We start from the raw sequence: 10,076 nt of genomic DNA, 5'->3' as shown, positions 1-10,076 counted from the left end.
AGCCAGGACCACGCCCGGCCGCCTTTGTCTCTCCAGTGCTGATGTTGTCACAGCACATCAGGCATATTCATTTGAGGTTAAGTCGATCTAGGGGTGGACTGGTTACCGGTTAAGATGACCGTCACTGGTGTTGGTCGTGAGTGGGATTCGAACTCGGGTCGTCGTTTTTGGAGCGCAGTGCGCTAACCACTGCGCCACCGCTCCCCCAGATCACTCCCCCCTCACACACACATTGCCCCCCCCCACACACACACTCCACTCATTCCCCCACACACACACTCATTCCCCCACATACACACACTCATTCTCCCCCCTCACACACATTCATCCCGCACACACACACACTCATTCTCCCCCCCACACACACTCATTATCCCCCACACACACACACTCATTCTACCCCCCACACACACACACTCATCCCCCCCCCCTCATGCACTCATGCGTACACGCGCCGCGCACTTCCTTTAAGTCGTGAATGTGCGAGGCTGTGTAGAAATCCGAACTTCCGCACACCACGTACACAGGGAAACGGGGCCGTGGTGGACTTTTTTTTATTGGGGAAGGAGGGGGAGCCAGGGTAGGAGGGGGGGGCAGTCAAGAGTGAGCGGAATGTAAAGGTGCAGCCCCTGCAATTCCCCCGCTCGCGCCACTGCCGGCGGGAAGGGTCTGACACTTGAGACTGCTCTGCAGAGGTCCCTCCAGAGAGGGGAGGCTATTCTCACCTAACCCTTCGCACGCTGGCCAGACGTATTGGAAGGGACTGGAGCACTTTCGCGTTCCCCTACCGCACGCAGCGACGTGGCGACCGACCGGCCGACTCTGGTGTGGTTATTCACATCCCACTGATGGGTGGCCAGAGGCGGGTAGCGAGACGGGAGGAGAGGGGCGTGGGTGGATAAAGAGAGAACAAACTTTGACATTTTTTTTTCAACTGCCACGCCGTGACATCGAATGGAATCTTGCAACCCGTGCATTGAAATGGCAGTGCGCTAACCATTGCACTCAAGCAGCATCTCAGATATTATAGCGACATTACGAAAACATATCCATTGAAATCATACTACAGTGCAGTATATTCGAAACAAGTTTGCTGGCTGGCGGGACATCATGTGCGGGAGGGGCGGACGGACGGGCATGTGCTTGTATACACATTAAACAACAAAATAAACCTTTGGCATTGGACAAAGCCCTCTTACATCCCATACGTGTGCTCTACTTAAGCGCTCCTGTTACGGAACGTGTTGAATAATGCATGGGTGGGCCATGCATGATTGATGAAGATACATTGTAATTGATATTTAAGGACACACGCGCATATATAGCAGACTACAGATCAGAGAGAGAGAGGCACTGGGTCGTGAGTAGTAGCCCTGTTTGTGTGGCGGGCGCGTCGGCCCATTGAAAACCCGATGCGGATGTCACAGCCACTACACGGCTGCTCGGTTTTACTTAAACGTATTTATTCGCAGTGACATTCATCAATATAGCCAAAGTCTTCCGTCGATCGACTGCTGGATGAGAGTGTATCCCCACGTTCTAATGTCAGGCTTGTTGACTTGGGGGGTCGTTTGGCCCGTTCAGTGCGGGTCGGTGACGAGTAGGGAGCGGCGGTGTTTGGCGTTGGGACAGGACAGCGGACGGGACAGTCCAACCGGTACCTAACCAGCCTGACATTCCTAAGCAGTCATCTGCTCTGCCCCTCCCACCCCTCCCCTCCCCGCCCCACTAACCCGCATCATCCGAGCACTGGGCAGGCTCAAACCTGCTTAGCTTCGGAGATTCTGACGAGACGATACCGGGCGTACGGCCAGAGGCGTCTTTGTCACTGGGCACTCAACTCTCTTTTCCCTGCCAAATATGGTGATGCCGACAGAGCGTACCCTGGCGCGGCTCGGGTCCGCGTGGATTCGGCGTCAATGATTACATGTGGCGCTGTTGGTCCTAAACGAGTTTGAGGTTGGACCACGGGGCAATGTTGCTTGTATTTTTTTTTACGACACTTTTTTTTGTCTACGACTTACTCCGTTTATTATCAGCGCGCGCATATTTCACGCAAACCCCCACGGATTCCGGAGTTGGATGTTGGTTATTTTTTTTTGCAGTCGGCTGCGTGAATCACACCTCTGGGTGGTAGTAGCACGCGTACGCGCAGCAACGTCTGGAGCACCAAGTCAGACCGCGTTGGACTGACTGATGCTGCCTTGTCCATCACCATACCTGGTGGGGTGGCGTACACCCGTTGTCACGCCTCGTTGTACGGGGTAAAAGTCAAAGTAAAGCAGCCACGTAGAAAGAAGATAAATTAAATAATAGAATAGAATACGACGTTTCGATTGCAACACATGCAATCGTCATCAGGTAGAACTAAATTTGAGAGCGAGACAAAACACAGACACGGAGACACACAGACACACAAGCAGAGAGAGAGACAACACAGAGACACACTGATTGTGCGTCTGTCTGTGTGTCTCCGTGTCTGTGTTTCGTCTCTCTCTCTCTCAAATTTAGTTCTAGCTGATGACGATCGCTTGTGTTGCAATCGAAACGTCGTATTCTATTATTACATGTATTTCTTTTCTACGTGACTTTACCGAAATAACCAAAGAGTAATTCCTGCAGTCACGAACGCTTCAAATTAAGTTTAAAGCTGTCAGCTTGATTGACGAGCCAGCGGTCACTGATCCAACGCAGTCGCTGGCTCGCCTCCTAGTCGCTCTTCCATCGCTACTGCCACCGCTGCCGTGACCTCCACTCATTGATTCCTCCTCGCGCGTTGAGGCCCGCCAGACTGTGTCGTCTCACGCCGAGTTCAACTCCCACCACAAAGCAGGGCGCCTCACTTATCTGTCCGCCTCTCCCCTTGTACTGGTCCACTTGGAAATGTCCCACAATCGTAGTCTTTTTTCGCAAGTTCTCGTGACTTTGCTCGATTAAAGAAACTGCTGTCTGTTGCAACTTTCACAGTGCTGCCTGTTGCCAACCGCCTGGTGTGTTTCGTGTGTTTGAATACGTACTCAGCAACAATGCTTTTCTTTTTCTCCCAGGATGGTACTCTTGTTGAGACAGCTGTTCTGCTAAAATACGAAAGTTTAATACACCGCTCAATACAATATACATTGCATACCTCTTCCCCCCCACCTCACCATCTCTTCTTGCATTGTGAGATCTTCTCCTTCACACGAGAAGTCCCGGTTTTTTTTTCTACCACGGAAGTGGCAATCAACCGTTGCCTGCGCATTGTGAGCCCCATCACTGACACTCGAGCGCTGAGCGAGCCATCACAATGCGGTGTAGCAAATGCAATGTTTGCTCATGTGCACTATGGAAACCATATCAATATTTAATTGTATTTATATGCTGCGACTTAAGGCTGAGCGCGTGACAACGCGTGTACTCGTGTCGTCGCAGCAGCGAGGCGAACAAATATTGAATGAGGTATTGTGCGAAATAAATAAGCACATCTTTTGTCCAACTTGGTGTATTCTCGCCCAAAATATGTTTTACAGCCCTGGGTCCATTCGCTGCTGGATGAAGACTTGCCCAAGCTGTGTCCGTCATAATGGGCTGTTTGAGATCTTATTTCACCACGATGGTCAACGAAGGTTTGTGAAGGGGGGGGGGGGTGTTAGCCGTTGCCTGGAATCGAACTCGGGTCTCTGGGTTGAAATCGCAGTGCGCTTATCACTGCTCCACCACGTGCCTCTGTTAAGCTCAGACATTGACACTCAACGATAAGTACCCTGAAGGGGCCTTCGTCTGGCTCTATGAGCCTCTATCAATGACGTTACACCTACTACACCTACAGGTGCTTTAGTCTGGCTCCATGAGTCTGTATCATGAACACAAACCCCTAACGATCCTAAATGTGCTTTAGGCCTGCTCTAGAGTATTTATCGTTGATACAAACCCGAAGAAACACGTCGTTTATTCTGGCTCCACGAGCCTCTGTCATTAACACCCAAGCACCCTAAAGCTGAAATAGTCTGGCTCTGTAAGCCTCAGCCATTGACAATGGATACTCAAGATGCTTTAGTCTGAGCATCGGACATCAACAATGAAACCTGGAACCATCAATGAGCTTTAGTCACTCATCACAATGCCGACAAGTCACGTATACGCTTATAAATAGAATGTACCGTAAGGATAAACTGACATTTAGAAATGACACTGCTATAATAATACTAAAAAGCATGTGATATGTTGTGATGTCACCCACACGTCCCTCCCTCCTCCCCCCTCCTGCTTCCCCACCACTTGCCACACATATTAAACAGGAACACGTGGACTGGAGAAATCGCATCGACTGTTGAGAAAACTTGGCCGGGGCAGGACGACACGTCACGGCTCGAAGGGACGATCATCCCGTGGTCGAGAATAACAACGGAGTGGAAGGCAAAGGAGGGAACGCGCCACCAAGAGGACGTTGACCGCAGGAATAGAGCGATAAAATCAGCTCCTGTGCAGTGGGCTTAGAGGGATTGTTGAGGCCTTCATCTAGCAGTAAATTGATCAAGGCTGATGATTAATTGTATCCTCGTGTCGTGATTCAATGAATCGTCGCAATTCCATTCAGTTGCTTTTTTTTTATAAAAGTGGTGAATTTAGCGGCCTCTCGTGACTTCATGGGGTCACGTGAACCCATAAAATATGACCTAACATCGATTGATACACACGCGAATCAATTTATCGTGAAGATGATAACGACGACGAATCGCCGCATCGTTACGCCCCTAATATAACGTGCGATGTTTTTGTATTTAGTCATTTATTTGTTAACACCGTTTCCCAAAATTTTATCCAAATTATATCATCGGTGGCAGGCGATGAGATGAAGAATTCATCCCGATCTCTCGCAGAAAACGACCCGCGGAAGAGGATGTCACAGAGCTACATCTGAGGTCGTCTCACGTGACCTCTCATCTGCCCAGTTGAGGTGGGGAGGGGTAGCACATTCCGCACTCGCTCTGCGACTGAGAGTCATGTCCGTGCCTCTACAGTCAAAACGACGCTATAAGTTTCATTCTTAGACCTGGAAATGGACCACATTTTTTTAAGCGGGGAAAACCCGATGAGTTGCGAAGAGCTCACGTTCACGGATGTCCAGCCCGAACTGGGGGGGGGGGGGGTGCCGATTGTGGAAAAGTACTCAGGAAGATAAGTAAATAAATTAAACACTCATACATAAACGCAATCGTGCGTATTATCAATTATATGCAAGCTCGAACAAAGCAACATATATTGAAATAGAAAAATTATTAACAGGAATACAGTAGTTAAAAATGTAATGTCGAACGGAGCAATTACACTTGCAAATTCGCAGTTGTCAAATTCGCAGTTGTTAAATCGCAGTTGGCAACTTGCACTTTGAAAGTCAAAGTAAAAATAAAAATCGCAGTTGCAAACAACAGTTGGCACATCATCGCATTTGCAAGTCACGGTTGCAACTCACAGTTGCAAGTCCAACTTGCCAACGTGACTGCAGTTGACGCCAAGCGTGCGTTTGAGAGCCATTGCCTTGACGGTGAAGTCACCGGATTGAGAAAGAGAGGAGGATGAGGAGGAGGCAGGAGGATGAGGAGGAGGAGGCAAGGGGGATGCCGTACGATGGGTGTTGGCACCGCAACAGCAAGAGATGTGGCACGAAGTCAGACTCGCGGTTCAGGGACGATCTGCAAACAATCGCTCGTCTCATGATTGATCTTGTTTGCCAATGGTGTTACAGAGTTGGCTCGATACACTGCCCGATGTAGGTTTCATTTTTCTCCGCGTAATCATTGGCGACCGGGCTGATACCATCAACACACTGTACAGTACTTGAAAACCAGGTTTAGTCATGAGCTTGGTCTCTATGAAGGTTCATGGCACTGTATGGAAATCATTTGGCCTCTCTGTAATTCTATGAGTCTCGAAAATCATAAATAATAATACTACGTTCAGTTTGTATAGTGTAATTCATGCTAATAGCCTCACATAAAGCTGTACATTAATTATATACGAGGATACAATCCCATATACAGCCACCACCGAGCAGATGGAAACCTTACTACTAAGAATTTTTTTTTTAAAAATGGCACTAAAACACAAATCACAAACAACAAGAATAAAACGTTACGTCAAATCATTCGGTCTCTCTTTAAGTCGATGTGTCTCTATGTAAGTCAATTGGTCTCTATGTAAATAATTGTATTTATAACTAAATCAATGGGTCTATATGTAAGTCAGCGGGTCTCTATGTAAGCCTATGGGACTCTGCGTAAGTCAGTGGAGAGCGAGCTGATAACATCAACTCGCTACGCCGAGAACCCAGTTCCATTTACAACTGGGCGGCTGATACCCGGGAATCGATCTCCAGGAACTGAGCGGCATTAGCTGAGCGCTCTGACCCTTGAGCCGTGCGGCCATGTGCAGAATGATCCACCTTCACCCAGGTGAGTCGCCGCGGCTGGCGCGGCCAGGTGAGTTGGGTCAGTAGCCGCGCGTTGTGTGCTGTTTACCTGCATGCCTTATAAGGCAATCGGCGTGGACAACTGAGCAAGGTCGTTGAAATTCCACCACCACCTCACCCCCCCCTATGACTGGGCGGAGCCTCTCCCGTGTGACGTCACGACCCACGCCGCCTGCCAGAAATAGGTCGTATAAAATGATAGTTTTTGCTCTACACCTTGAGACCCAACAGTGTCGGCGGAGGGCTCTTTGCGTGCACCGGCTGGCAAACGGCCAGCGTTCTATAGTGAACAAGGCTACGCCTTGCTGATGAGACTCGGAGAAGTTGAAACTGGTGCAGTGTTTGCTGGTGTACACATCCTGTTGGAAACCAAATGTCCGGAAAGCCGCTAGGCTGGTGGACGAAAGTTACAGCGTCTACGTTCTGTCTGTATGTGACTCGACTCTGGTGAAAATGAGTGCCTGGTGCGATGTTTAAACATCGCCACCAGGGAGACAAAGGCGTTCGGGCGTGATGGTGGCCAGCCACCCTCCCTCGTGTGGCGTGCCTGCCTTTATAGTTGTTCACGAACAGCACTTGCCCCAACAGTATGTCAAGGCTATACGGGAGATCTTTCCCTTTAAATAAACACGTGTCGGTTTGATATAATGAATGTGGGGTATGACGATTCGTTTTTAAATCTATGATTATGATTATTCTTTTCAAGATGAGTTCATCGTTTATTTATATCTTTGTCGTGGGGTGGTTCGTGTTTGTCCGGTGTGCGGGTTCCCTCTAGAAAGAAATCACGTGCTCGTAACGAGGGGACAGAGAGAGAGAGAAGACGAATCGACTTGTGAATGAATTTACGACAATTCATCGTGGCATCTCATTCATTTGTGGCGGTGGAGGTGGTGAATTGTTATAATAATAACAACAACAACGTACAGCCTTTTGTCAATCCACTGCTGGATGAGAGCATCCCGACTCTGTGTGGATGGAGGGGTTGGGAGGAGTCACCCGGGGTTATTTGACCATTACTGGGCCACGCTGGTCAACGAGGGTTGGTGAAGAACATAGACGTGGGAGCATAATACAGTCCAACAGCTCACTGTGATGCAGGGCCACCCCGCTGACAATGTACCCTGCGCAGTAGCTTTAGTCGTAGTCGCTTATCACGTCTCTGTGTGTGTGTGTCGTCGTCGTTGTTGTTTCACGCACGGCGGTCACCACCATTCAAGCGGGTACCAAGGCTCAAACTCCCGCTCAGCTTCTCAACTGTGGCCGGTTCGGCTGCATTCCGGCCAATTTTGTCATAGCCCCGGACGAGATGTTGAGTAAATTAAGAACATTTCCGGGCAAAAGTGGTCGCGATGTTCACTTCGGGTCATAAGAGGTAGTAACAGGAAAACGTGTGTGGGCTGTGGTGCAATGATGGTTGAAATATATATTTATTTACTTGTGTATATATATTATTTTATTACTGTATACCACGGCGTTTAGGCTTCGTGTCTTAGTGCTGGTGGCCACTGGAGTCGGTGAATCGATCCATCTAAGGCTGAGACAAACAGGATGTATGTTGAGTATATTATATATATTAAAATATCTACACATTTATGAATACAACACTGTGGTCGTAAGAAAAAAAAAATAGGCGACGTTTCGAGCAATAGCCCTTCTAGATAGCACATAAAGCCTTCATAACAGATATAAAAACTTTGTCACCGCACAAATGATGTACTTTGAAGAAGGGACATTTCCCAAATCGTGGAATATTATATATTTTTATTATCTTAAGGCCAGTGTTATTAAGTTTGGAGTGCATCTCATCATCCGGTAGGTGTGTGTGTGTCAGCTCTGCTGTATTGACACCGGGCACGAGTTGGGGGTGCGTCTTATGATCCGGTATGACCGGCGCATCCTTGCTAAGTGGCAATGATCACTCGCTTTCACGACAAACACGTGGCCACGTCTTAGATTTAAGAGGGGGAAAAACAATCAGCCGATTACGTTTAATCATCAATTACAGCTGACGACGCCTGCAGATTTGTGCACGTCAAATGAAGGAGTTAATTTAGCGTGGCAAAGCAATGTATGCGCGCGTCAGTATAGCTGAATCCACGGAGACCTATCAATTATACAATTAACGCACGTTTTAATTAAAACATCTTTTGGGCGGCCAGCGAACAAAGACGGTCAACGCTTTCAGATGCACTCCCGCGGCCGTCTGGAACTTTCTTCCTTCCGATATTAGGAAGCTACTGGAGCTATGCACTTTAAAATCATCAAGATTGAAAGCCCGTTTCTTAATAACTGCTTTTTGAGTTCGGTTTCTTGTCCTTCCCCACGCTCCTCCGATTATGGCGCAAAATAACTTTAACATACATACATACATGGATGGTCCGTTGTTATTGTTGCTGGTGTGCAAAATCAAATGGACGTTTCGTCCATCCGGCCTTCTGCAGCGTCTCTTTTTTTTTCAAATAGCGACGCAGAAAGAAATCGAATCGGCGAGAATGCGCCAGATCTGGCAAAGGGGCCGTCCATAAATGACGTCACGCGATTTTGGACGATTTTTGACCCCCCCCCCCTAGTCACACGGCGTCACAAAAGTCAGACCCCCCTCAAATATGACGTCACAACGCTCTGCCCCCCCCCCCCCCCAAAATAAACATGCTTCAAATCGCTTTAAACTATTGTCATTGTAGTGCGTATTTAATGTGGTGCTGCACGCTGATGTTGTCGGAGAAAACATTTATTAAAAAGTCTATTTAATTAAGTAGAACGTGTTGTCTATATTTATTTAAAGTTGTGCATTTTGATATGACGTCACATTTCTCACCCCTCCCCCTCGTCACACATCGTCACAAATGTCTGACCCCCCCTAGGTGTGTGACGTCATTTATGGACGGCCCCAAAGCAGGGTAGAGCCTGAATAGTGATTGCACGGGCGGTCATCAACAGGTTTGATATCGGCTGCTGTGGGACTACGTTGCCAGCAGAACGCAGTGGAGACAAATCAATTGTTATGCTGTACTTTGCTTCAACATCTATGATCCCCCGCACTACATCATTAACCCGCACAGCCCTTTTGTCAATCCACTGCTGGATGAAGGCCTCTTCCACGGGGGTTGTTTGACCATACTTCACCACGCTGGTCACTGCGGTTCGGTGAAAGGGTAGTGGGGGTTGGGAGCGGCTGGGTGGAGTTCCCTTGGATCGGTTCTCAGATATCACGCGCCACTGATGTTAGTCAGAATCGAACTCATGTCGGGTGCATAGTAGCGTGGTGTGCTAACCACTGCGCTCACCCCTCCACTTAACAATAATAACACGCGTGTCGTGTGATCTATGGAGGCACACACTGTACTAGTAGGCAACACGTTTATTCCATAACCCCAACAGGGTCACTGCGTAACTATCACTGGTTAACTGAACCACCACGGGTTAACTATACCGAGCTCAAGACTGAAACGACGACCGAAGACCGACGAGTTGATTCCACAATGCAGCCGCGATTGCTCTCCGACCATCCCTCTTATCCTCCCGAGCGTGGCCTCGCTCCGCCTCCGGGCACGCCCCCCTCTGGATCTTTCCCGAAGGATCTGGGGTCAGTGTCACGTGTCCCTCAAGCCCCATTTTTGGGGCC

General features: G+C 48.6%; 1 long non-coding RNA gene across 1 annotated transcript; it reads left to right on the top strand.

Annotated features, from left to right (window-relative positions):
- The first annotated feature begins 893 nt into the window (after positions 1 to 893).
- LOC144721782 (uncharacterized) lies at positions 894 to 8,044 on the top strand. Its single transcript, XR_013585976.1, has 3 exons — positions 894 to 3,605; positions 4,278 to 4,936; positions 7,227 to 8,044. It is a non-coding gene; the product is annotated as an uncharacterized LOC144721782 (long non-coding RNA).
- The last annotated feature ends 2,032 nt before the right edge of the window (positions 8,045 to 10,076 follow it).

This window comes from Lampetra planeri, chromosome 1, assembly GCF_965212315.1.
Source record: "Lampetra planeri chromosome 1, kcLamPlan1.2.h2, whole genome shotgun sequence".
Taxonomy (NCBI): Eukaryota; Metazoa; Chordata; class Hyperoartia; order Petromyzontiformes; family Petromyzontidae; genus Lampetra; species Lampetra planeri.
The sequence above is the reverse complement of the archived record's forward strand: the minus strand, read 5'-3'. Positions and strand labels throughout refer to the sequence as shown.